Below are 24,414 nucleotides of genomic sequence, written 5' to 3' on the forward strand. Positions count from 1 at the left end.
AAAAAGGCAAATTCCGGGGGTTTGGACCCCAAAAGGAGCGGTTTTGGGGTTAAAGGTGTGAAAATGGCGATTTGGGGGCAGAAAGAGGGGGTTTTCCGTCCCTAAAATGATGATTTTTGGGTGGAAAAGCGGCGATTTCGGGTGCGGGGAAGCGCCGGGTTTTGGAAGCCGAGAGTGACGCCTTTTTGGGCGTAAAAGTGAAGATTTTGGACTGGAAGAGTGAAGATTTTGGGGGCGAAACCGGAAGATTTTGTGAAACGAGGACTTTTGGAGCGGCGCGAAGAAGATTTTTGGGTGAAAAAGAGACGATTTTGGGGGAAAGAAAGCGCTGGGTTTTGGACGCCGAAAACGCGGATTTTGGGGGGGGTCAAAAAGGGATGATTTTGGGCCAAAAAGCGTCGAGATTGGTGGGTTTGGTCGGATTTTGCCGAAAAAAGGCAGGGTTTGGGGTCATTTTGTGCCAGATTTGATGGTTTGGGGTAAAATTCCCCCGATTCGCCTTTGTTTTGGGGGGGGAGGCGGGTGAAAAAGTGGGATTTGAGGTCAATTCAATCTGGAAATGTTGGGTTTTGGCAGGACGGGGCTGGTTTTGGGGGGGGGAAAGGGCGGTTTTGGGGTTAAAATGGTGAAAGCCGGGTTTCTTGCCCTTGACATGTGTGGGTTTGGGGTAAACCGGCGGCTTTCTGTCGCGAACTGCCCGGTGTTTGCCCTAAAACGTGTGGTTTTGCCCCAAAAGGTGTGCTTTTGCCCTGAGAAGTGGTGTTTTGCCCTAGAACGTGTGATTTTGGCCCTAAAATGCGTGGGGTTTGCCCTAAAAAGTGTGGTTTTGCCCTAAAACGTTGGGTTTTGCCCTAAAACGTGTGGGTTTTGCCCTAAAACGTGGGGGTTTTGCCCTAAAACGTGTGGGTTTTGCCCTAAAACGTTTGGTTTTGCCCTAAAACGTTTGGTTTTGCCCTAAAACGTGTGGGTTTTGCCCTAAAACGTTTGGTTTTGCCCTAAAACGTGTGGGTTTTGCCCTAAAACGTGGGGGTTTTGCCCTAAAACGTTTGGTTTTGCCCTAAAACGTGTGGGTTTTGCCCTAAAACGTTTGGTTTTGCCCTAAAACGTGTGGGTTTTGCCCTAAAACGTTTGGTTTTGCCCTAAAACGTGTGGGTTTTGCCCTAAAACGTGGGGGTTTTGCCCTAAAACGTGTGGGTTTTGCCCTAAAACGTTTGGTTTTGCCCTAAAACGTGTGGGTTTTGCCCTAAAACGTTTGGTTTTGCCCTAAAACGTGGGGGTTTTGCCCTAAAACGTGTGGGTTTTGCCCTAAAACGTTTGGTTTTGCCCTAAAACGTTTGGTTTTGCCCTAAAACGTGTGGGTTTTGCCCTAAAAAGTGTGGTTTTGCCCTAAAACGTGTGGGTTTTGCCCTAAAACGTGTGGGTTTTGCCCTAAAACGTTTGGTTTTGCCCTAAAACGTGTGGGTTTTGCCCTAAAACGTTTGGTTTTGCCCTAAAACGTTTGGTTTTGCCCTAAAACGTGTGGGTTTTGCCCTAAAACGTGTGGTTTTGCCCTAAAACGTGTGGGTTTTGCCCTAAAACGTGTGGGTTTTGCCCTAAAACGTGTGGTTTTGCCCTAAAACGTGTGGGTTTTGCCCTAAAACGTTTGGTTTTGCCCTAAAAAGTGTGGTTTTGCCCTAAAACGTTGGGTTTTGCCCTAAAACGTGGGGGTTTTGCCCTAAAACGTGTGGGTTTTGCCCTAAAACGTGGGGGTTTTGCCCTAAAACGTGTGGGTTTTGCCCTAAAACGTTTGGTTTTGCCCTAAAACGTTTGGTTTTGCCCTAAAACGTGGGGGTTTTGCCCTAAAACGTTTGGTTTTGCCCTAAAACGTGGGGGTTTTGCCCTAAAACGTGTGGTTTTGCCCTAAAACGTTGGGTTTTGCCCTAAAACGTGTGGGTTTTGCCCTAAAACGTTTGGTTTTGCCCTAAAACGTGTGGGTTTTGCCCTAAAACGTGTGGGTTTTGCCCTAAAACGTGTGGGTTTTGCCCTAAAACGTGTGCTTTGGCCCCAAAAGCTGTATTTCTGCTGTAAAACGTGTGGTTTCTGCTGATAAAATACGTGGTCTGCCCATAAAACGCTGCTTTGGGCACCAAAAACGCTGCGTTCGGCATCAAATCGAGGGGAAGGGGCATAAAATTAGGGGGGTTTTGCCTTAAAATGAGCCTTTTTTCGCCTAAAACGCCCTTTTATTGCCTTCAAATGAGCCTTTTTTAACCATTTAATGACTTTTTCGACCTCAAATGGGTGTTTTCTTGCCTTAAAATGACCGTTTTTGCCGCGAAATGAGGGGGGTTTGTTTTGGCCTCAAAATGAGGGGGTTTTGCCATCAAACGAAGGATTCTTTCCTCCCCAAAACGAGGTTTTCGGACCCAAACCGATGAGGCTCCCCCCCCCCCCCCCCCCCCTCCGGCTCTGGTTTTTAGTCACCGTTTTGGGGTCGTTTGACCTGAAAACGCTGCTTTTCCGCCCCCGGAGCCCGTTTTTGGGGGCCACATCTGCTCTTTGCCAGCCGAAACGTTGCGGTTTCGCTCCCGACGAGCTGTTTCGTACCAAACACCAGGTGTTTCCCCCCCCAGAACCAGACGCTCGCTGGGTTTCGGGGCCGAAAAAAGGGGGAAACGGGCAAAGCGCTGCGGTCGAAAGCGAGAACCGGCGGTTGCGGAGGGCGAAATGGGGCAGAAAAGGGGCTTTTGGGGGCTATTTTGGGCCAGGGCGGTTGCACAGCTGCAAGTGTGGGTCCTAAAGGGTGGCTACAGATAGGGCTGGGGCGGGTAGCCCCGATAGCACTACTGGGGGTAGACATGGTAGCCCAATGCAGGTAGAGCTGGTAGCCCAATGCAGGTAGAGCTGGTAGCCCTATTATGGGTAGACCTGATAGCCCTAATGCAGGTAGAGCTGGTAGCCCTATTATGGGTAGACCTGATAGCCCAATGCAGGTAGAGCTGGTAGCCCTATTATGGGTAGACCTGATAGCCCAATGCAGGTAGAGCTGGTAGCCCTAATGCAGGTAGAGCTGGTAGCCCTAATGCAGGTAGAGCTGGTGGCCCAATGCTGGTAGAGCTGGTAGCCCAATGCAGGTAGAGCTGGTAGCCCAATGCAGGTAGAGCTGGTAGCCCTATTATGGGTAGACCTGATAGCCCTAATGCAGGTAGAGCTGGTAGCCCTATTATGGGTAGACCTGATAGCCCAATGCAGGTAGAGCTGGTAGCCCTATTATGGGTAGACCTGATAGCCCTAATGCAGGTAGAGCTGGTAGCCCTATTATGGGTAGACCTGATAGCCCAATGCAGGTAGAGCTGGTAGCCCTATTATGGGTAGACCTGATAGCCCAATGCAGGTAGAGCTGGTGGCCCAATGCAGGTAGAGCTGGTAGCCCTATTATGGGTAGACCTGATAGCCATAGCCACCTCCTGGCACCTCCTGCTCCTCTCCAATGGCCATGGCCATCCATGGGGTGCCCTCTGCATGCCCATGGCCACCCAATGTCCATCCCTCCCCTCCCACCCCCCCATTGGCTCTGCTGGTGGCTTCATCTCCAGCAGCCAATGGGAGACCCCCCCTTTAGACCACGTGGTTCATGACGTTCTTGTAGTGGGGCGGGGGGCTTGGCTTGAGGTGGAGGAGGGTGGCCAGGACCCACTTGACCTGCGGATGGGGAGCAGCCATCAACCAATGAGCACCCATTGACCCAGTGGCCAACCAATGGCCAGCCAATGGCCAGCCAATGGCCAACCATCACCCAATGACCACCCAGGGACCCAATGACCACCCAATGACCCAATGACCAACCAATGACCCAATGGCCACCCAGTGACCAACCAATGGCCAACCAATGGCCAACCATCAACCAATGACCACCCAAGGACCCAATGACCACCCAATGACCCAATGACCAACCAGTGACCAACCAATGGCCAGCCATCACCCAATGACCACCCAATGGGCAACCATCACCCAATGACCACCCAATGGGCAACCGTCACCCAATGACCCATCCAACCACCCTGCAACCATCGATGGAGGCCCCAAACCTCCTCCGTCACCCATAGCACCTCCATCTCTCCCCCTTCCCCACCACCCGCAGGCCCCATAGGCCCCATAGGAGGCCCCATGGGCCCCATAGGCCCCCCACCTTGCAGAGGGTGACGGTGGCGCTGTAGCAGACGCTGAGGAGGAAGAGGGTGATGAAGACGGCGACGGTGTCCCAGGGCCCATTGGCCACGTCGGGGTCACCATGGCAAAGGTCCTCGGGGAGGAGCATCTCTGCAGGTGGGGATAGGGGGGGACAAGGTGGGCCATGGTGGTCCATCAGCTCCATCCATCCATCTCCATCCATCATCATCTCCATCATCTCCATCCATCTCCGTCCATCATCATCTCCATCCATCTCCGTCCACCATCATCTCCATCCACCATCATCTCCATCCACCATCATCTCCATCCATCATCATCTCCATCATCTCCTTACATCATCATCTCCATCCATCTCCATCCATTATCATCTCCATCCATCATCATCTCCATCATCTCCATCCATCATCATCTCCATCATCTCCATCCATCATCATCTCCATCCATCTCCATCCATCATCATCTCCATCCATCTCCATCCATCATCATCTCCATCATCTCCATCCACCTCCATCCATTATCCGTGCAAATGCCCCTGATTTCCTCAATTCCCCCATTTTTCCTCAAATTTCCTCAATTTTCTCCCAATTTCCCCAAATTTTCCTCAGATTTCCTCAGTCATTCCCTGATTTCCCCAGTTTCCCCCAAATTTCCCCAAATTTCCTCTATTTTTCCCTCATTTGCCCAAATGTGCCTCAGATTTCCCCACTTTTTCCTTTATTTCCCCAAATTTTCCTCAAATTGCCTCAGTTTCCCCCCGAGTTCCCCAAATTTGCCTCAAATTTCCTCAATTTCCCCCAATTATCCCCATTTCCCAATTTTTTTCTGTTTTCACCCAACTTTCCCTCAATTTGCCTCAAATTTTCCCAGTTTTCCCCTCATTTCCCCAAATTTCACCACTTTCCCCCGAAATTTCCTTCCTTGGCCCCTCGTTTCCCCCAATTTTCCCCAAGTTCCCCAAATGCCTTCGGTTTCCTCCTGATTTGCCCAAATTCTGCCCAGTTTCCCTCAGTTTCCCCCTGATTTTCCCGATTTCCCCAAAATTCCTTCCGTTTCCCACCTGTTTCCCCCCAGTTTTCCCGATTCCCCCCAATTTCTCCTGGTTTCGCCCCCATTTTCCCAAATTTTCCTCCAATTTCCCAATTTCCCCTCAATTTTCCCCAATTTTCCATGAATTGTCCCAATTTTTCCTCAAACTTCCCCATTTTCCCCCCAATTTTCCATAAATTTTCCCAATTTTTCCTCAAATTTCCCAATTTTCCCCAATTTTCCATGAATTTTCCCAATTTTTCCTTAAATTTCCCAATTCCCCCCCCAATTTTCCATGAATTGTCCCAATTTTTCCTCAAATTTCCCAATTTCCCCCAATTTTCCATGAATTTTCTCAGATTTTCCTCAAATTTCCCAATTTCCCCCCCAATTTTCCGTGAATTTTCCCAATTTTTCCTCAAATTTCCCAATTTTCCACGATTTTCCATGAATTGTCCCAAATTTGCTTGAGAAATCCATCATCCATCCCCCATCACCCTTCCATCTCCATCCATTATCCATGTCCATCCATGCCCACCCATCTCCCATAGGTTCTTCTCCCACCTCTTGCCCCTATAGATGGAAGGAAGGGCCAGTTCCTCTTGTCCATCCATCACCATCATCATCCATCTCCATCCACTTCCATCCATCTCCGTCCATCCCCATCTCCATCCTCCATCTCCACCCATGTCCACCCATCTCCATCCATCATCCACCTCCATCCACCATCATCATCACCCATCCTCCATCTCCACCATCTCCATCCATCATCATCACCCATCTCCATCATCTCCACCTCCATCCATCTCCATCTCCATCATCATCCACCTCCATCCACCATCATCATCACCCATCCTCCATCTCCACCATCTCCATCCATCATCATCACCCACCTCCATCATCTCCATCTCCATCCATCTCCATCTCCATCCACCACTATCTCCATCCACCACCATCACCCACCTCCAGCCACCTCCATCCGCCACCCGCGCCCCATAGAACCACACGCGCACCGCTTGAGCCATCTTCTCCTTTATTCCCAGCCCCACGCAAGGAACCCCATGGAGATGCCACCACCTCACTTCCTTTTACCGGGGCTCCTGTTGATGCTGCGCTGGATGAACCTCATGGGCAGCCCCTCATGGACCACCATGCACACGTAGGTCGTCCCCTTGCTCCAGTCCTCCCTCTGCACCAGCAAGCGGCTGTAGAGGAAGAAGGAGGTGTCCCCCATCTTCTCCTTCATGGGGGGAGTGGTCTCGTAGCTCGAGGCCTCCACCGGGTCCTGGTTCTTCTGCCACTCCACCGAGATGGACTCGGGGTAGAAGCCTCGCACCAAGCACGTCAAGCTCAAGGTGGGACGGGAGCCGCTCATCTCCTCCAAAGGGGGTGGCAGGAGGTAGACGCTGGGGGACAAGCGCTTGCCTATAGGGGGGACAATGGGGGGGGGGTGATGTGAGGTGGGGTCCTGGACCCCCATCACCCCCGGGGAATGAGGCCCGTCAGCACAGAACCACCAAGAACCGAACCCTATGGAGATGCCGCCACCACCCAAATCGATGACGGGGGGACCCCGTTGAGATGCCACCACCCGAAGCAACCCCATGTGATGCCAGAGACCCCATAACCACCATACATGAACCCCATTGAGATACCACCCTCCCCCAAAACCACCAAGAACCGAACCCTATGGAGATGCCACCATCACCCAAATCGATGACGGGGGGACCCCGTTGAGATGCCACCACCCGAAGCAACCCCATGTGATGCCAGAGACCCCATAACCACCATACATGAACCCCATTGAGATACCACCCTCCCCCAAAACCACCAAGAACCGAACCCTATGGAGATGCCACCATCACCCAAATCGATGACGGGGGGACCCCGTTGAGATGCCACCACCCGAAGCAACCCCATGTGATGCCAGAGACCCCATAAGCACCATACATGAACCCCATTGAGATACCACCCTCCCCCAAAACCACCAAGAACCGAACCCTATGGAGATGCCACCATCACCCAAATCGATGACGGGGGGACCCCGTTGAGATGCCACCACCCGAAGCAACCCCGTGTGATGCCAGAGACCCCATAACCGCCTGAACTGAGGCCACAGACCCCCATAACCACCATGAACCGAACCCCACTGAGATGCCACCACCACCCAAATCCATGATGGGGGAACCCCACTGAGACACCACCACCCGAACCAACCCAATGTGAGCTCAGAGACCCCATAACCACCACAAATGGCGATCCCATTACCCCATAACCACCATCACTTGAACCCCATGGGTCCCTACCTAGCTTCTTGGAGATGGTGCGGCTGATGGGAGAGGGCAGGTCCCTGTGCTGGACCTTGCAGGTGAAGCTGACCCCATTCTCCCAGTCGCTGGTGGACACCAGGACCTCTCTGGTGGCCGTGAAGGTGCCATTGAACTGGGCCTTGACTTGCAGGAGGCTGGAGCTCAGCGTCCGGCTTTGGTCCTTGATCCAGCTGATCTCCAGGCCCTCGTCACTGGGTAAACTGGTGGCAATGCAGCGGAGCCGGGGGCTCTGGGACACGTAAAGGTCCAAGGGCGACGGGGGCAGGACAAAGACTTGGATGGCGCTGGAGTCCGCAGGGGTGCCTGGGAAGGGGAGAGGAACCCCATGGAGATGCCACCACTCAGTGCAGTCAATGGAGCCCAATGGAGAAGACCCAAACCCAATGGAACCCAAGGGAGATGCCACCACCCAATGAAGCCCCCACCACCCATCGAAGCCAATGGAACCCAATGGAGATGCCACCACCCAACAAAGCCAATAGAACCCAATGGAGATGCCACCACCCAATGAAGCCAATGGAACCCCATGGAGATGCCACCACCCATCGCAGCCAATGGAACCCAATGGAGATGCCACCACCCAACAAAGCCAATGGAACCCAATGGAGATGCCACCACCCACCAGAACCCAATGGAGATGCCACCACCCATCGAAGCCAATGGAACCCAATGGAGATGCCACCACCCAATGGAACCCAATGGAGATGCCACCACCCAACAAAGCCAATGGAACCCAATGGAGATGCCACCACCCAACAAAGCCAATGGAACCCAATGGAGATGCCACCACCCACCGGAACCCAATGGAGATGCCACCACCCAATGAAGTCAATGAAACCCAATGGAGATGCCACCACCCAATGAAGTCAATGGAACCCAATGGAGATGCCACCACCCAATGAAGCCAATGGAACCCAATGGAGATGCCACCACCCAACAAAGCCAATGGAACCCAATGGAGATGCCACCACCCAACAAAGCCAATGGAACCCAATGGAGATGCCACCACCCACCGGAACCCAATGGAGATGCCACCACCCAATGAAGTCAATGAAACCCAATGGAGATGCCACCACCCAATGAAGTCAATGGAACCCAATGGAGATGCCACCACCCAATGAAGTCAATGGAACCCAATGGAGATGCCACCACCCAACAAAGCCAATGGAACCCAATGGAGATGCCACCACCCATCGCAGCCAATGGAACCCACTGGAGATGCCACCACCCAATGAAGCCAATGGAACCCAATGGAGATGCCACCACCCAATGAAGTCAATGGAACCCAATGGAGATGCCACCACCCAATGGAACCCAATGGAGATGCAACCACCCAACAAAGCCAATGGAACCCAATGGAGATGCCACCACCCACCGGAACCCACTGGAGATGCCACCACCCAATGAAGCCAATGGAACCCAATGGAGATGCCACCACCCAATGAAGTCAATGGAACCCAATGGAGATGCCACCACCCAATGGAACCCAATGGAGATGCCACCACCCATCGCAGCCAATGGAACCCACTGGAGATGCCACCACCCAATGAAGCCAATGGAACCCAATGGCGATGCCACCACCCACCGGAGCCCATCCGCACTCACTGAAGCACTTGCTGGCGGGCACCTGCAGGCTGGTGCCGGTGGCCGAGTGGGTGACGCCGCACACCAGGCTCTTCTCCTGCCATTGGGCCATGGTGAGGTTGAGGCGGGCGCTGGCCCGGAAGGTGCCGTCCGCGCCGGGGCCCTCGACGAGGACGAGCGGGGCCGGGTCGAGGGGCTCCGAGTCCAGGAGCCATTGGAGGCTCAGGGGGCGCGGGGCGAAGCCCGAGGCCGAGCAGAGGACGTGGACGGAGGCCCCGGAGCACGAGTGGAGGAGCTCGACGTGGGGGGGCAGGGAGCGGGAGGGGGACACTGGGGACAGGAGGAGGAAGAGACCCCATTATAACCCATTATAACCCCATTATAACCCATTATAACCCATTATAACCCATTATACCCCATTATAACCCCATTATAACCCATTATAACCCATTATAACCCATTATAACCCCATTATACCCCATTATAACCCATTATAACCCATTATAACCCATTATAACCCCATTATAACCCATTATAACCCATTATAACCCATTATAACCCATTATAACCCCATTATAACCCATTATAACCCATTATAACCCCATTATAACCCCATTATAACCCATTATAACCCCATTATACCCCATTATAACCCATTATAACCCATTATAACCCATTAAAACCCATTATAACCCATTATAACCCCATTATAACCCCATTATAACCCATTATAACCCATTATAACCCCATTATAACCCCATTATAACCCATTATAACCCATTATAACCCATTATAACCCCATTATACCCCATTATAACCCCATTATAACCCATTATAACCCATTATAACCCATTATAACCCATTATAACCCATTATAACCCCATTATAACCCCATTATAACCCATTATAACCCATTATAACCCCATTATACCCCATTATAACCCCATTATAACCCATTATAACCCATTATAACCCCATTATAACCCATTATAACCCATTATACCCCATTATAACCCCATTATAACCCATTATAACCCACTATAACCCATTATAACCCCATTATAACCCATTATAACCCATTATAACCCCATTATACCCCATTATAACCCCATTATAACCCATTATAACCCATTATAACCCCATTATAACCCATTATAACCCATTATAACCCCATTATACCCCATTATAACCCATTATAACCCCATTATACCCCATTATAACCCCATTATAACCCCATTCTACCCCATTATACCCCATTATAACCCCATTCTACCCCATTATAACCTCATTATAACCCCATTATACCCCATTATAACCCCATTATAACCCCATTATAACCCCATTATAACCCCATTATAACCCACTCACCGCTCACCACGACGCTGCCGCTGAAGCCGGTGGCCGCGTGCCCCACGGCGCACGTCGCCTCCCGCCGCCCCACGGGCAGCCCCACGGCGCTCGCCTGCCGGTAGCGCCCGCCCGTGGGGCCCGAGGCCGGGTACGTGCGGGGGGGCACCGGCGGCGGGGACACCCCCCCCGCCGTGACCCACGTCATGGTCACGGGCAGTGGGGTGAAGCCCGACGCCAGGCAGCCGGCCATGGGGCTCGCTATGGGGCCGGCAGAGCAGGGAGCCAATGGGAAGAGCCGAGGGGACGTGGGGGGCACTGCAGTGGGGGGAGAGGGGGGGTAGAGGGGGAGATGGAGAGATGTAACGGGGCGCATGGGGACCCATAGGGACCCATAGGGACCCATAGAGACCCATAGGGACCCATAGAGACCCATAGGGACACATAGGGACCCATAGGGACACATAGGGACCCATAGGGACACATAGGGGCCCATAGGGACCTAATGGACCCATAGGGACCTAATGGACCCATAGGGACACATAGAGACCCATAGGGACCTAATGGACCCATAGGGACCTAATGGACCCATAGGGACACATAGAGACCCATAGGGATCTAATGGACCCATAGGGACCTAATGGACCCATAGGGACACATAGAGACCCATAGGGACACATAGGACCCATAGAGACCCATAGAGACCTAATGGACCCATAGAGACCCATAGAGACCTAATGGACCCATAGAGACCCATAGAGACCTAATGGACCCATAGAGACCCATAGAGACCTAATGGACCCATAGAGACCCATAGAGACCTAATGGACCCATAGAGACCCATAGGCAGCTAATGGACCCATAGGGACCCATAGAGACCCATAGGAACCTAATGGACCCATAGGGACCCATAGAGACCCATAGGGACCTAATGGACCCATAGGGACCCATGGAGACCTAATGGACCCATAGAGACCCATACGGACCCATAGAGACCCATACGGACCCATAGGCAGCTAATGGACCCATAGGGACCCATAGAGACCCATAGGAACCTAATGGACCCATAGGGACCCATAGAGACCCATAGGAACCTAATGGAGCCATAGGACCCATAGGACCCATAGAGACCCATAGAGAGCCATATGGAGCTAATGGACCCATAGGGACCCATAGGGACCTAATGGACCCATAGGAACCCCAAGGGACCCATAGGGACCTAATGGACCCATAGAGACCCATAGGGACCCATAGAGACCCATAGGGACCCATAGGGACCCATAGAGACCCATAGGGACCCATAGGGCACCGGAAGGAACCCCAAGACCACCTTAAGAGCACCCATAGGCACCTTAAAGGGACCTTAAGGGCTCCGTGGGCACCTTAAGAGCACCCATAGGGACCCCAAAGGGACCCATAGCGACCCTAATGGCACCTATAGGGACCCCAAAGGGACCCATAGCGACCCTAATGGCACCCATAGGGACCCCAAAGGGACCCATAGCGACCCTAATGGCACCCATAGGGACCCCAAAGGGACCCATAGCGACCCTAATGGCACCCATAGGGACCCCAAAGGGACCCATAGCGACCCTAATGGCACCCATAGGGACCCCAAAGGGACCCATAGCGACCCTAATGGCACCCATAGGGACCCCAAAGGGACCCATAGCGACCCTAATGGCACCCATAGGGACCCCAAAGGGACCCATAGCGACCCTAATGGCACCCATAGACAGCTTGAGGGACCCCCTGCCCCATAGGGACCCCCTGACCCATAGGGACCCCTACACTATAGGGACCCTATAGCACAGCTCAGCTGCCCCATAGGGACCCCTGCCCCATAGGGACCCCCCTGCTCTATAGGGTCCCTATAGCACAGCTCAGCTGCCCCATAGGGACCCCTGCCCCATAGGGACCCCCCAGCTCTATAGGGTCCCTATAGCACAGCTCAGCTGGACCCAGCCCCATAGAATCCCCTGCCCCATAGGGACCCCTGCCCCATAGGGACCCCCCTGCTCTATAGGGTCCCTATAGCACAGCTCAGCTGCCCCATAGGGACCCCTGCCCCATAGGGACCTCCTGCTCTATAGGGTCCCTATAGGACAGCTCAGCTGGACCCTGCCCCATAGAATCCCCTGCCCCATAGAATCCCCTGCCCCATAGGGACCCCTGACCTATAGGGACCCCCCTGCTCTATAGGGTCCCTATAGCACAGCTCAGCTGCCCCATAGGGACCCCTGCCCCATAGGGACCTCCTGCTCTATAGGGTCCCTATAGGACAGCTCAGCTGGACCCTGCCCCATAGAATCCCCTGCCCCATAGGGACCCCTGCCCCATAGGGACCCCCCTGCTCTATAGGGTCCCTATAGCACAGCTCAGCTGGACCCAGCCCCATAGAATCCCCTGCCCCATAGGGACCCCTGCCCCATAGGGACCCCCCTGCTCTATAGGGACCCTATAGCACAGCTCAGCTGCCCCATAGGGACCCCTGCCCCATAGGACCCCCCTGCTCTATAGGGACCCTATAGCACAGCTCAGCTGGACCCTGCCCCATAGAATCCCCTGCCCCATAGAATCCCCTGCCCCATAGGGACCCCTGCCCTATAGGGACCCCCCTGCTCTATAGGGACCCTATAGCACAGCTCAGCTGCCCCATAGGGACCCCTGCCCCATAGGGACCCCCCTGCTCTATAGGGACCCTATAGCACAGCTCAGCTGCCCCATAGGGACCCCTGCCCCATAGGGACCTCCTGCTCTATAGGGTCCCTATAGCACAGCTCAGCTGGACCCTGCCCCATAGAATCCCCTGCCCCATAGAATCCCCTGCCCCATAGGGACCCCTGCCCTATAGGGACCCCCCTGCTCTATAGGGACCCTATAGCACAGCTCAGCTGCCCCATAGGGACCCCTGCCCCATAGGGACCCCCCTGCTCTATAGGGACCCTATAGCACAGCTCAGCTGGACCCTGCCCCATAGAATCCCCTGCCCCATAGGGACCCCTGCCCCATAGGGACCCCTGACCTATAGGTTCCTCCCCTGCTCTATAGGGTCCCTATAGTACAGCTCAGCTGGACCCAGCCCCATAGAATCCCCTGCCCCATAGGGACCCCCTGCCCTATAGGGACCCCCCTGCTCTATAGGGTCCCTATAGCACAGCTCAGCTGGACCCTGCCCCATAGAATCCCCTGCCCCATAGAATCCCCTGCCCCATAGGGACCCCTGCCCTATAGGTTCCTCCCCTGCTCTATAGGGTCCCTATAGTACAGCTCAGCTGGACCCAGCCCCATAGAATCCCCTGCCCCATAGAATCCCCTGCCCCATAGGGACCCCTGCCCTATAGGTTCCTCCCCTGCTCTATAGGGTCCCTATAGCACAGCTCAGCTGAACCCTGCCCCATAGAATCCCCTGCCCCATAGGGACCCCTGCCCCATAGGGACCCCCCTGCTCTATAGGGTCCCTATAGCACAGCTCAGCTGAACCCTGCCCCATAGAATCCCCTGCCCCATAGAATCCCCTGCCCCATAGGGACCCCCTGCCCCATAGGGACCCCTGCCCTATAGGGACCCCTACGCTATAGGGTCCCTATAGCACAGCTCAGCTGCCCCATAGGGACCCCTGCCCCATAGGGACCCCCCTGCTCTATAGGGTCCCTATAGCACAGCTCAGCTGGACCCTGCCCCATAGAATCCCCTGCCCTATAGGGATCTCTGCCCTATAGGTCCCCCCTTACTCTATAGGGTCCCTATAGCACAGCTCAGCTGGACCCTGCCCCATAGAATCCCCTGCCCCATAGGGACCCCTGCCCCATAGGGACCCCCCTACTCTATAGGGTCCCTATAGCACAGCTCAGCTGAACCCTGCCCCATAGAATCCCCTGCCCCATAGAATCCCCTGCCCCATAGGGACCCCCTGCCCCATAGGGACCCCTGCCCTATAGGGACCCCTACGCTATAGGGTCCCTATAGCACAGCTCAGCTGCCCCATAGGGACCCCTGCCCCATAGGGACCCCCCTGCTCTATAGGGTCCCTATAGCACAGCTCAGCTGGACCCTGCCCCATAGAATCCCCTGCCCTATAGGGATCTCTGCCCTATAGGTCCCCCCTTACTCTATAGGGTCCCTATAGCACAGCTCAGATGAACCCAGCCCCATAGAATCCCCTGCCCCATAGGGACCCCTGCCCCATAGGGACCCCCTGCCCCATAGGGACCCCCTGCTCTATAGGGTCCCTATAGCACAGCTCAGCTGGACCCTGCCCCATAGAATCCCCTGCCCCATAGGGACCCCTGCCCTATAGGATCCCCTACACTATAAGGACCCCATAGCACGGCTCAAATGCCCCCTGCCCCATAGGGACCCCCTGCCCCATAGAGACCCCATAGCACACCTCAGCTCCCCCCTATAGGCACCCCATAGCGAGCTCCTGCCCTATAGGTCCCCCGTGCTCTATAGGGACCTCTGCCCCATAGGGACCCCATAGCACAGCTCAGCTGCCCCCCTGCCCAATAGGGAGCTCCTGCCCCATAGCAACCCCCTGCCCCATCGATCACCCCTTCCCCATAGGGTCTGCTGCCCCATAGGGACCCCGTACTATAGCTTAGCCCTATCCAGCCCCATAGTGGACCCCCTGCCCCATAGGGGACCCCCTGCCCTATAGGGACCCATAGAGCCCCATAGAGACCCTCAGCCTCATAGATTCCCATAGAGCCCCATAGAGCCCCATACAGCCCCATAGGGACCCCCAGCCCCATAGAGCCCCATAGAGCCCCATGGGGGCCCCCAGCCCCATAGAGCCCCATAGGGAAAGCCTTACCCGCATGGCTGCAGCTCTGCCCCACACATGGTGCAATGGGGCCCTTCCCCCCTCCACTTCCTGTTTCCTGCCTGAAGCCTGCTGTGGGGCAGCCCCATGGCGCCCCATAGAGCCCCATAGAAACCCCATAGAGACCCCATAGAGACCCCATAGAGACTCCATAGAGACCCCATAGCGACTCCATAGAGACCCCATAGGGACCTCATAGAGACCCATAGAGACCCCATAGAGACCCATAGAGACCCATAGAGACCCCATAGAGACCCCATAGAGACTCCATAGAGACCCCATAGAGACCCCATAGAGACCCATAGAGACCCATAGAGACCCCATAGAGCCCCCATAGAGACCCCATAGGGACCCCATAGGGACCTCATAGAGACCCATAGGGACCCATAGAGACCCATAGAGACCCATAGAGACCCCATAGAGACTCCATAGAGACCCCATAGAGACCCCATAGCGACTCCATAGAGACCCCATAGGGACCTCATAGAGACCCATAGGGACCCATAGAGACCCATAGAGACCCATAGAGACCCCATAGGGACCCATAGAGACCCATAGGGACCCATAGAGACCCATAGAGACCCCATAGAGACCCTAGAGGGACCCATAGGGACCCATAGAGACCCCATAGAGACTCCATAGAGACCCCATAGAGACCCTATAGAGACCCATAGGGACCCATAGAGACCCATAGGGACCCATAGAGACCCATAGAGACCCCATAGAGACCCTAGAGGGACCCATAGGGACCCATAGAGACCCCATAGAGACTCCATAGAGACCCCATAGAGACCCTATAGGGACCCATAGGGACCCATAGGGACCCCATAGAGACTCCATAGAGACCCCATAGAGACCCATAGAGACCCCATAGGGACCCATAGAGACCCATAGAGACCCATAGGGACCCATAGAGACCCATAGAGATTCCATAGAGACCCCATAGAGACCCCATAGAGACCCATAGAGACCCATAGAGACCCCATAGGGACCCATAGAGACCCATAGAGACCCATAGGGACCCATAGAGACCCATAGAGATTCCATAGAGACCCCATAGAGACCCATAGGGACCCCATAGAGACTCCATAGAGACCCCATAGAGACCCCATAGAGACCCATAGAGACCCCATAGAGACCCCATAGAGACCCATAGAGACCCCATAGGGACCCATAGAGACCCCATAGAGACCCCATAGGGACCCATAGAGACCAGTTTAAAACCACTTTAAGCCCAGTTTAGCCCCAGTTTAACCCCAATTCAATCCCAATTCAAGCCCAGTTTAAGCCCAGCTTAACCCCAATTCAGTCCCAGTTTAACCCCAGTTTAAGCCCAGTTTAGGCCCCCTTTAACCCCCCTTTAACCCCCTTTAAGCCCCTTTCCCCCTCTCACCATTGCTCCTCCACCTCCTCCGGCCTCCTCTCCCCGTGCCCCCATGGCCCCTATGGGGCAGCCCCATTGAGGAGCTGGGAACCAGCCCTAAGGGGAACTTCCCACCCCATTGACCTGCTCCTCTGGGGCACGGGGCTCCCGGTTCCTCTTTGGGGCCACCACCAAACCCACTTCTCCTTTAGGGCCCTATGGGGCCTCCTCCATTGACTTCTATGGGGCCTCCTCCATTGACTTCTATGGGGCCTCCTCCATTGACTTCCTACTTATGGGGCCACCTCCATTGACTTCTATGGGGCCTCCTCCATTGACTTCTCCTTTAGGTCCTTCCATCCCCATTGACCCCCTTTAGGTCCTTCCATCCCCATTGACCCCCTTTAGATCCTTCCACCCCCATTGACCCCCTTTAGGTCCTTCCACCCCCATTGACCCCCTTTAGGTCCTTCCACCCCCATTGACCCCCTTTAGGTCCTTCCACCCCCATTGACCCCCTTTAGATCCTTCCACCCCCATTGACCCCCTTTAGGTCCTTCCACCCCCATTGACCCCCTTTAGGTCCTTCCACCCCCATTGACCCCCTTTAGATCCTTCCACCCCCATTGACCCCCTTTAGGTCCTTCCACCCCCATTGACCCCCTTTAGATCCTTCCACCCCCATTGACCCCCTTTAGATCCTTCCACCCCCATTGACCCCCTTTAGATCCTTCCACCCCCATTGACCCCCTTTAGGTCCTTCCACCCCCATTGACCCCCTTTAGATCCTTCCATCCCCATTGACCCCCTTTAGGTCCTTCCACCCCCATTGACCCCCTTTAGGTCCTTCCACCCCCATTGACCCCCTTTAGATCCTTCCATCCCCATTGACCCCCTTTAGGTCCTTCCACCCCCATTGACCCCCTTTAGATCCTTCCACCCCCATTGACCCCCTTTAGGTCCTTCCATCCCCATTGACCCCCTTTAGGTCCTTCAACCCCATTGACCTCCTCCTATGGTTCCTCAATGGTGTCTTCTGCCCCATTGCAGACCCAGCCACCCCCCCCCGTGTCTACCCATTGCTGCCCTGCTCCTGCCTGGACCAGGTCGCCATTGGCTGCTTGGCCAAGGACTTCGTCCCAACGCCCATCTCCATCACTTGGGTCTCCAACGTGGAGGGGGACATCGAGACCTTCCCCAGCCAATGGATCCAGGGCTCCTACAGCGCCAGCTCCCAGTTGACCATCCCGGCCACCAGTTTGGATGGGGAGAGCTTCCAGTGCAAGGTGGAGCACAGCAGCACCCAAAACACCATCACGAAGGTCATCAAAGGTGGGTTGGTGGCATCTAACGTGGGTCGGTGGGCATCTAACGTGGGTTAACGGGCATCTACTATGGGTTGGTGGCATCTACTATGGGTTGATGGCCACCATTATGGGTCAATAGACACCATCATGGGTCAATGGACACCATCACGGGTCAATGGCCACCATTATGGGTCAATGGCCACCACTATGGTTCAATGGCCACCATTATGGGTCAATGGCCACCACGATGGGTCAATGGCCACCACGATGGGTCAATAGTCACCATTATGGGTCAATAGACACCATTACGGGTCAATAGATGCCTACTATGGGTTGATGGCCACCATGATGGGTTGATGGCCAACATGATTGGTCAATGGCCACCACTAGGGGTCAATGGCCACCATGATTGGTCAATGGCCACCATGATTGGTCAATGGCCACCACTATGGGTCAATGGCCACCATGATTGGTCAATGGCCACCACTATGGGTCAATGGCCACCATGACTGGTCAATGGCCGCCATGATTGGTCAACGGCCATCATGATTGGTCAATGAGCACCATTATGGGCCAATAGATGCTTACTATGAGTCAAGGGCCACCATGATTGGTCAATGGCCACCATTATGGGTCAATGGCCACCACGATGGGTCAATAGACGCCATTATGTGTCAATAGACACCATTATGGGTCAATAGATGCCTACTATGGGTCAATGGCCACCACTATGGCTCAATGGCCACCATTATGGGTCAATGGCCACCATGACTGGTCAATGGCCACCATGATTGGTCAATGGCCACCATGATGGCTCAATGGCCACCACTATGGGTCAATAGATGTCTACTATGGGTCGATGGCCACCACTATGGGTCAATGGCCACCCTGACTGGTCAATGGCCACCATGATTGATCAATGGCCACCATGATTGGTCAATGGCCACCATTATGGGTCAATGGCCACCACTATGGTTCAATGGCCACCATTATGGGTCAATGGCCACCACGATGGGTCAATGGCCACCACGATGGGTCAATAGACACCATTATGTGTCAATAGACACCATTACGGGTCAATAGATGCCTACTACGGGTTGATGGCCACCACTATGGGTCAATGGCCACCATGATTGGTCAATGGCCACCATGATTGGTCAATGGCCACCATGATGGCTCAATGGCCACCACTATGGGTCAATAGATGTCTACTATGGGTCGATGGCCACCACTATGGGTCAATGGCCACCATGATTGGTCAATGGCCACCACTATGGGTCAATGGCCACCATGACTGGTCAATGGCCACCATGACTGGTCAATGGCCACCATGATTGGTCAATGACCACCACTAGGGGTCAATGCCCCCCCATAACCTCCTTGTCCCCCCTTTAGGTTCCGACGTCTGCCACCGCGACCCATCCCCCTTGTCCCTGAGGCTCTTGGCCGACCCCAACCAGGAGCACCCGGCGGGGGACGTCCTCCTGCTGTGCCTCCTTGAGGGCAACGGGGCGGCCGGCGCCACGGTGCAGTGGTTGGAGGACCAGGAGCCGATGGCGGCGGTGGCGGAGACGGTGACCTGCGAGCACTGCGACGGCGGCACCGGCAACGCCAGGAGCGCGGTGAACGTGAGCCGGGCCAAGTGGGAGCGCGGCAGCCAGTTCTCCTGCAGGGTGTCCCAGGAGGGGCTGGAGAGCCCCAGGGTGCTCAACATCAGCAGCTTCTGCTCGGGTAGGTGTGGGGTGGAGGGGATGGAGGGGATGGAGGGGATGGAGGGGATGGAGGGGATGGAGGGGATGGAGGGGATGGAGGGGATGGAGGGGATGGAGGAGATGGAGGAGATGGAGGAGATGGAGGGATGGAGGGATGGAGGGGATGGAGGAGATGGAGGGGATGGAGGAGATGGAGGGATGGAGGGGATGGAGGGGATGGAGGGATGGAGGAGATGGAGGGGATGGAGGAGATGGAGGGATGGAGGAGATGGAGGGATGGAGGGGATGGAGGAGATGGAGGGATGGAGGGATGGAGGGATGGAGGGATGGAGGGGATGGAGGGGATGGAGGAGATGGAGGGGATGGAGGAGATGGAGGAGATGGAGGAGATGGAGGGGATGGAGGGGATGGAGGGATGGAGGGATGGAGGGATGGAGGGGATGGAGGGGATGGAGGGATGGAGGGGATGGAGGAGATGGAGGGGATGGAGGGGATGGAGGAGATGGAGGGGATGGAGGGGATGAAGGGGATGGAGGGATGGAGGGGATGGAGGAGATGGAGGGGATGGAGGGGATGGAGGGATGGAGGAGATGGAGGGATGGAGGAGATGGAGGGATGGAGGAGATGGAGGGATGGAGGAGATGGAGGGATGGAGGAGATGGAGGAGATGGAGGAGATGGAGATGGGTGATTGATAATGGTGGATGATGGGTGGAGATGATGGAGATGGAAACTTGGGGAAAAGGGGGAAAAGCGATGAAATTGGGCAGATTTGGGGAAATTTGGTGAAATTCCAATGGAAATCCGGGAAATCTGTGGAAATTTGGGAAAACCTGATGAAATCCTGGGCAGATTTGTGGAAATTTGGGTAAACCTGAATGAAATTCAAGGGAGATTTCTGGAAATTTGTGGAAATCTGATGAAATTCAAGGCAAATTTGTGGAAATTTGCAGAAATCTGATGAAATTCAAGGTAAATTTGTGGAAATTTGTTTAAACCTGATGAAATTCGGGGTCAATCTGTGGAAATTTGGGGAAATTTGATGAAATCCGAGGCAAATTTGTGGAAATTTGCAGAAACCTGATGAAATTCAAGGGAAATTTGCAGAAATTTGTGTAAACCTGATGAAATTCAAGGGAAATTTGTGGAAATTTGGGCAAATTTGATGAAATCCGAGGCAAATCTGTGGAAATTTGCAGAAACCTGATGAAATTCAAGGGAAATTTGCAGAAATTTGTGTAAACCTGATGAAATTCAAGGGAAATTTGTGGAAATTTGGGCAAATTTGATGAAATCCGAGGCAAATCTGTGGAAATTTGCAGAAACCTGATGAAATTCAAGGGAAATTTGCAGAAATTTGTGTAAACCTGATGAAATTCAAGGGAAATTCGTGGGAATTTGGGCAAATTTGATGAAATCCGAGGCAAATCTGTGGAAATTTGCAGAAACCTGATGAAATTCAAGGGAAATTTGCAGAAATTTGTGTAAACCTGATGAAATTCAAGGGAAATTTGTGGAAATTTCGGCAAATTTGATGAAATCCGAGGCAAATCTGTGGAAATTTGCAGAAACCTGATGAAATTCAAGGGAAATTCGTGGGAATTTGGGCAAATTTGATGAAATCCGAGGCAAATCTGTGGAAATTTGCGGAAATCTGATGAAATTTGATGCAAATGTCTGGAAATTTGGCTAAACCTGATGAAATTCAAGGGAAATTCGTGGAAATTTGTGTAAACCTGATGAAATCCGAGCCAAATTCCCGGGAATCGGGGTAAACCCGACGGATGTGATAGGAAACCTCCCCTCGTCCCCCCCCAGCCCCCCAGCCCGAGGTGGAGGTCTCCCTCCTGCCGCCGTCGCTGGAGGACCTGCTCCTGCGCCGCAATTCCAGCCTCTCCTGCGTGGTCTCCAACCTCCAATCCCATGGGGACGTGAAGTTCTCCTGGAGCCGGGAAGGGGGCAGCTCATTGGACGGGGCCGTGGGGCCGGCGGAGGAGCTGCCCAATGGGCTCTTCCGGCTGAGCAGCTCCCTCGGGATCTGTGCCGAGGAGTGGAATTCCGGGGAGAGGTTCTCCTGCAGCGTCAGCGCCCCGGAGCTCCAGGGATCCATCACCCGCTCCATCAGGAAGGAGAGCGGTAGGGCACGGGGATGGGGGTCCGGCGGGTAGCCAATGGGAAGGGGTTATAGGGAGGGGGTGGCCAATGGGAAGGGTTGAAATCCAGTGGGGTATCCAATGGGAAGGGGTTATAGGGAGGGGGTGGCCAATGGGAAGGGTCGAAATCCAGTGGGGTATCCAATGGGAAGGGGTTATAGGGAGGGGTGGCCAATGGAAAGGGTTGAAATCCAGTGGGGTATCCAATGGGAAGGGGTTATAGGGAGGGGTGGCCAATGGGAAGGGTTGAAATCCAGTGGGGTATCCAATGGGAAGGGGTTATAGGGAGGGGGTGGCCAATGGGAAGGGTTGAAATCCAGTGGGGTATCCAATGGGAAGGGGTTATAGGGAGGGGGTGGCCAATGGGAAGGGTCTAAAGGACATTGGAAGGGTCTAAACCCCATAGGAAGGATCCCAAACCCCATAGAAAGAACCCAACCCCCTTAGAAAGAACCCAACCCCATAGAAAGAACCCAACCCCATAGAAAGAACCCTACTCCCATACAAAGAACCCAACCCCCATACAAAGAACCCAACCCCCATAAAAAGAACCCAACCCCATAGAAAGAACCCAACCCCATAGAAAGAACCCAACCCCCATAGAAACAACCTAACCCCCATAGAAAGAACCCAACCCCATAGAAAGAACCCAACCCCCATAGAAACAACCTAACCCCCATAGAAAGAACCCAACCCCATAGAAAGAACCCAATCCCATAGAAAGAACCCAACCCCATAGAAATGACGCAACCCCCATAGAAAGAACCTAACCCCATAGAAAGAACCTAACCTCCGTAGAAAGAACCCAACCCCCGTAGAAAGAACCCAACCTCATAGAAAGAATCCAATCCCATAGAAAGAACCCAACCCCATAGAAATGGCGCAACCCCCATAGAAAGAACCCAATCCCATAGAAAGAACCCAACCCCATAGAAATGGCGCAACCCCATAGAAAGAACCCAACCTCATAGAAAGAACCCAACCCCATAGAAATGACGCAACCCCCATAGTAAGAACCCAACCCCCATAGAAACAACCTAACCCCCATAGAAAGAACCCAACCCCATAGAAAGAACCCAATCCCATAGAAAGAACCCAACCCCATAGAAATGGCGCAACCCCCATAGAAAGAACCCAACCCCATAGAAAGAACCCAACCCCATAGAAATGGCGCAACCCCCATAGAAAGAACCCAACCTCATAGAAAGAACCCAACCCCATAGAAATGACGCAACCCCCATAGTAAGAACCCAACCCCCATAGAAACAACCTAACCCCCATAGAAAGAACCCAACCCCATAGAAAGAACCTAACCCCCCCCGGTCCCCATTGTCCTCCCCATAGCGGCCCACTTGCGTCCGCCCTCGGTCTACGTCTTCCCCCCTCCGGCGGAGGAGCTGGCGCTGCAGGAGGAGGCCACCTTGACCTGCTTGGCCACCGGCTTCACCCCGCGGGCCATCGTGGTGACGTGGACGCACCAGGACGAGCCGGTGGCCGCCGACAGCGTCGCCACGTTCGGGCCCGAAGCCACCGGTGATGCCTTCAGCCTCTACAGCCTGCTGCGGGTGCCGGTGGAGGAGTGGCGCCGGGGGGATGTCTTCTCCTGCGTGGTGGGGCACGAAGGGATCCCCTTGACCTTCATTCAGAAGAGCTTGGACAAGAGCCTGGGTAAACCGGCCCTGGTCAACGTCTCGGTGGTGCTCAGCGACACCGATGTTGCCTGCTATTGAGTGATGGCAATAAAAGGCTGGTTGGAGATGATTGGTTGGTGGTGGTTGGTTGGTGGTGGTTGGTTGGGTGGTGGTTGATGGTGGTGGTGGTTGATGGTGGTGGTTGATTGGTGGTGGTTGATGGTGGTGGTTGATTGGTGGTGGTTGGTGATTAGTTGGTGGTGGTTGGTTGGTTGGTGGTTGGTTGGTTGGTGGTTGGTTGGTTGGTGGTTGGTTGGTGGTGGTTGGTTGGTTGGTGGTTGGTTGGTGGTTGGGTTGGGTGGTGGTGGTTGGGTGGTGGTTGGTTGGTGGTTGGGTTGGGTGGTGGTGGTTGGGTGGTGGTTGGTTGGTGGTTGGGTTGGGTGGTGGTTGGTTGGTGGTTGGTTGGTTGGTGGTTGGTTGGTTGGTGGTTGGTTGGTTGGTGGTTGGTTGGTGGTTGGGTTGGGTGGTGGTGGTTGGGTGGTGGTTGGTTGGTGGTTGGGTTGGGTGGTGGTTGGGTGGTGATTGCTTGGTTGGTGGTTGATTGGTGGTGGTTGACGGTGGTTGATGGTGGTGGTTTGTGATTGGTTGATGGTGGTTGGTTGGTGCTGGGTGGTGGTTGATTGGTGGTGGTTGATGGTGGTTGATGGTGGTGGTTGATTGGTGGTGGTTGGTGATTGGTTGGTGGTGGTTGGGTGGTGGTTGGGTGGTGATTGCTTGGTTGGTGGTTGGTTGGTGGTGCTTGATTGGTGGTGCTTGATTGGTGGTGGTTGGTGATTGGTTGGTGGTGGTTGGTTGGTTGGTTGGTGGTTGGTTGGTGGTGGTTGGTTGGTTGGCTGGTGGTTGGTTGGTGGTTGGTGGTGATTGGTTGGTTGGTGGTGGTTGGTTGGTTGGTGGTGGCATCTCAGTA

The 24,414-nt window shown here is 54.2% G+C and overlaps 2 gene segments (V, D, J or C); one reads left to right on the forward strand and one right to left on the reverse strand.

Annotated features, from left to right (window-relative positions):
• Window positions 1–3,597: 3,597 nt before the first annotated feature.
• Window positions 3,598–10,665, reverse strand: LOC308228518 (Ig gamma-3 chain C region-like). The segment is given in 6 exons: window positions 10,479–10,665; window positions 9,132–9,440; window positions 7,503–7,829; window positions 6,289–6,621; window positions 4,169–4,299; window positions 3,598–3,681 (listed from the first exon to the last, which is right to left on the reverse strand).
• On the forward strand, window positions 10,664–23,546 carry LOC308228519 (Ig mu chain C region secreted form-like). The segment is given in 5 exons: window positions 10,664–10,797; window positions 17,634–17,977; window positions 19,348–19,683; window positions 21,482–21,799; window positions 23,161–23,546.
• The last annotated feature ends 868 nt before the right edge of the window (window positions 23,547–24,414 follow it).

Source organism: Psittacula echo, assembly GCF_963264785.1.
Source record: "Psittacula echo genome assembly, chromosome: 19".
NCBI classification, from domain to species: Eukaryota; Metazoa; Chordata; class Aves; order Psittaciformes; family Psittacidae; genus Psittacula; species Psittacula echo.